The sequence below is a fragment of the Echinops telfairi genome, unplaced genomic scaffold (assembly GCF_000313985.2).
Source record: "Echinops telfairi isolate 266 unplaced genomic scaffold, ASM31398v2 ScPeMD7_70;HRSCAF=299, whole genome shotgun sequence".
Lineage (NCBI taxonomy): Eukaryota > Metazoa > Chordata > Mammalia > Afrosoricida > Tenrecidae > Echinops > Echinops telfairi.
In genome coordinates, this window is record NW_022103968.1 from 27,538,877 (window position 1) to 27,543,340 (window position 4,464).

Below are 4,464 nucleotides of genomic sequence, written 5' to 3' on the forward strand. Positions count from 1 at the left end.
ACTCCTCACCCAGGCCCTCCATTGTTAGCTTTCACACCAGCCTATCCCAAACCCAGGCCTCAAAGTTTTCCCTGGGTCCTCAAGAGATCGCCCACCGACAGACATCATTCCTCTCGTCTGGCCTATATCCTTGCCCCCTCCCCTGGCCCATAGAAAGCACTAGATAAAAAGTAAACCAGGAAGTGAGGGAAAGGTCCTCTTGGGAATCTTCACAGTTCCTTGCCGCCCCTCAGCAGAAAAAGAAAGCAAGATGACTTGGCTCACTTGTTGGCATCCTCAACTCTTGACCCTAGCTTTGTCAACCTCTCTCGAGGCCATTAGTCCATTCCCGAGTGGCCTGAGACCCAAGATGGTGGTGAGACAGGAAGGACCAAAGGAGGGTCACAAATGGCAAATAGGATTATCAACACAATCCTCCAGCAGTGGGAATCTCTGAGCACCTGTGTGGATAGGCACCCAGCCTGAACAGGTGGGTGAGGGAGTGAGGAAGTATACATATGAATATATTTCAGTTTGATAGAGGCTATTTGTACATGTGCATTTACTTTGCAGCAAATACAGGCATGAATGTGGTAGAGCATACAGGGGACAAAGTCATGAAAACTTAGACCCAACCAAATACCTAGATGGAATGAGTGACTGGGCCTAGGGGATTTGGGCCAAAGCCTTGGAGGACACCAACGTCGGTTGGTTTAACAGTTCACGGAGGCCATGCTTTACATCTGCTTTGGTAAGTAGTGACTGAGGTTTTAAAAGCTCATGAGCAGTCATCTCAGGTACAACAATTGGCCTCTCCCTCTTCAGAGGAAAGAAGAGGGATAAAAATCGAAAGACATGGAAACATTTAGTTCAATAGACTAAGAGACCAAACATCAACTTCTACAATTCTGAGACCAGAAGAACTAGAATAGTGATTCTCAACCTTCCTAATGCCACAACCCTTTAATACAGTTCCTCATGTTGTGGTGACCCCCCCCAATCATATTTTATTTTCGTTGCTACTTCATGACTGTCATTTTGCTACTGTCATATATATTGTGAAATATTTCTTTCTAATGACAAATCAATGAAATTTTGTCTTAGAGCATGGTGTAGCATGGGCCACGGTCTTCACGCCGGGTACTCATCTGTGGGCATATCTGCATGTGGGCGGACCGCCTGGAGATGGCTATTGAAGCGGTGTCTTCGTTCCTAAGACCATCAGAAATCTGTGTTTTCTGATGGTCTTAGGTGACTCCTGTGAAGGATTGTTCAACCCCCAAAAGGGTCATGACCCACAGGTTGAGAACCACTGAACTAGAGGGTGCCTACTACCAATACCAATTGCTCTGAAAAGAATCGCATTCGAAGGTGCTGGATAGAGTGGGGGGGAGGGGGGGAAATGCAAAACAGAACTCAAAACAATAAAAGAGACAACACTTCTGCTCAGCTAGACTCTGGTGGGACCCTTAAGACATGGCCCTGAGCCTTCAGGTCTGGAACTGAACTCACACTAGTGTTGGAAAGATCAACAATTTAAAATCAAAATGGCAGCAAGGACAAAATCCAGAAGGTTAGCAAACAAGGAGGGATGGAAACAAGTAGGATTCGTGATGATCCTTTGAGGGGACCGCAATGAATGAGTGTTGAATCAGAATGCATATGTTAAATGTAAAACTCTGATACACTCTTCAAACCTTCACCTAACACATGCACGTACACACATACACAAGGCATGGTTTATAATCAAGAAAGGTGTACGTCTGGGTTGTGTCCTCTCACCATACTTGTTCAATGTGTATGCTGAGAAAAATCATCAGAAAAGCTGGATTATATCAAGGAGATGTGGCATCAGGACTGGAGGAAGGCTTATTAACAACCTGCGATAGGCAGATGACCCAACCTTGCTTGCTGAAAGTGAGGAGGAATTGAAGCATTTGTTGATGAAGATCAGGGATTGTAGCATGCAGTATGGGTGACAATTCAATATAAAGAAGACTAAAATCCTCACAACTGGACCAATAGGTAAACATCATGATAAATGGAGGAAACGTTGACATTGTCAAGGATTTTGTCTTGCTTGGATCCACAATCAATGCTCATGGAAGCACCAATCAGATCAAAAGACATATTAAGTAAATCTGCCGCACAAGTCGTCTGTAGAATATTGAAGAGCAAGGATGTTACTTTGAACAGTAAGGTGTGCCTGACCCAAGCCATGCTATTTTCAACTGCATGTGAAAGTTGGACATTAAAGAATACTGAAGAAGAATAGACGCATTTGAATTGCGGTGCTGGAGACAATATTGAAAGGACAAACCCATCTGTGTTGAAAGAAGTGAAGTCCAGAGGGCTCCTTAGAGGTAAGGACAGCAAGACCTCATCTTACATACTTTAAACATGCTGTCAGGAGAGACCAGTCCCTGGAGAAGAACATCATGCTTGGTAAAGTGGATGGGCAGCGAAGGAGGAAAGGCCCTCCACAGGATGGATCGACACAGCTATTGCATCCATGGACTCAGGTATAGGAGCAATCACGGGGACAGCGGGACCCTGCGGTGTTTCCGTTGTTGTGCACAGGGTCCTTATGGGCTGGAGCCAACTCAATGGCACGTAACAACAACAGCAGCAGAGAGAGAGAGAAGAGGCCTATGCATCCCAGGGCTTTAAGAGAGCTACTTTCATTCTCTAAAAGTCCTCAGATTTAACTCAGCAGACCAGATGTTGATGTGACCACCATCAAGGAAAAAATCATGCTGGGGCTCTCCCTGTCTTCATGTTCATATCTATTTAGCACTTGAGCTTGATCCAAGTACCCAGCACCTTCTTATGCACACACAGAGAGCTGGGCTATGCCCAGCCTGGAGGCATACAGTAAATGCTCATATCACAGATCATGGGGTAGGGGGACCAGTGAGGGAATTCAGTGCCCAATAGAAGACTGCAGTAGTAAGAATAGCAGGCACATTGTGGGGCACTTTGAGGACACCGTGGAGTGAGAATACATCAGGGCTAGATGGCTAGAGAATTTTTTTTAAAAGGGAGGGGGAGATAAAGTAGAGGGTCTATTAGTGGCTGAGGAGGGGTTCTCTGTACAGGGAAGAATTTGGGCAACGAATCCCATGGTGATTGGGGACTTGGGCACTTGGTGTATAAAGATCCCTGTCTTAGGTGAGAGGTGTGGGAGTTGGGCTGTTGAGTCCCATTGTCTCCTTCCTTTCAAAAGACTGGACTCACCTGCTGTGGTAGTTATATAATTTCATGTCAACTTGAAGATATAAAAGTGTAGGGGTGGAGTCTAGCCTGTCAATCAAGTCACAGCCTAATGGTACCTCCTTGTGGGCGTGGCTTTCTCATAAGGAGGGTCCTGGGAACCTCTCCCCCGCTGTCTGCCTTCACCGTCTTGCTGGCTGTCACGCAGAGACCTGCCAGAGCCCTGTGATGAACAGCATCACTGGATCCACAGGACCTCACACCCACTGGCCTATGATTTTCCTGCTTTCTGCATCATTGCATGTGGCCGTGTGTGTTGGAAGAGGTACTTATGGACTAATATCGGACTAATGGGCTACTATCAGGTTTACGGATTGCGCTGGGATGTTTGCTCAGTATATCATCACTTCTTGATCTAAAGCATTCACTTACACATATATGAGTCTCATGGATTTGTTTCTCTAGACAACCAGACCTAACACACCCACTGTCTCAAACTTAATGCTCTGACGAGAACCACCCCCCATAGTGAGTTTACCTCTCCCCTCCCAAAGAGGGAGAATGCCCAGGTCCTCTCTTGCTCTAAATCTTAAACTGGAAAAATCCAGGTACTATGGATTGAATTATATTCCCCCCCAAATATGTGTTGTAAGTCCTAACTTCTGTGCCTGTGGTCACAATCCTGTTTGGGAAATAATCATATCAGTCTAAAACAAAAACTAAAAAAAACCCTCACTATCTATTACGGACTAAGTGAAAGTGTAAAGAACATATCTATTTTCTATACAATTCTTATATTTTGTTTCATCTCATTGACTGCAGTCCTCATACTGTAGCATCACTTTTCCTACTTCTTCTGTGTTTCCTGTTTCCATCCCTCCTCCTTTCCTAACCATTCTGTACTTTGCTCTTGGGCAAATGCTACACATTTTTATCTCAGATTTTCGGTCAGGGTTCTAAAGTCTGTGTTCTTCACTAGTGTTAGTGAAGAACACCCTTATAGACAGGGCTGAAAATAGTATAGGGTGTACCTTGAGTAAGTCGCTTTTGAGATAGGTAAGAGATTAAACAAAGGAATAGAAGAGAAATGGGATAAGACAGATGCCCAGATACAGGAATATCTCCCAGGAATCAGAAACTAGACGTTGAAGAGACAAGGACCTTCTTCCTGAGCCTCCAAAGAGAGGAAGATTTCCCCTAGTGCTAGCACAAAACAGTGAGAAACTTAGTTTGTTTGTTCAACCCGTTCACTTGCAGGATTTCCGGGATAGC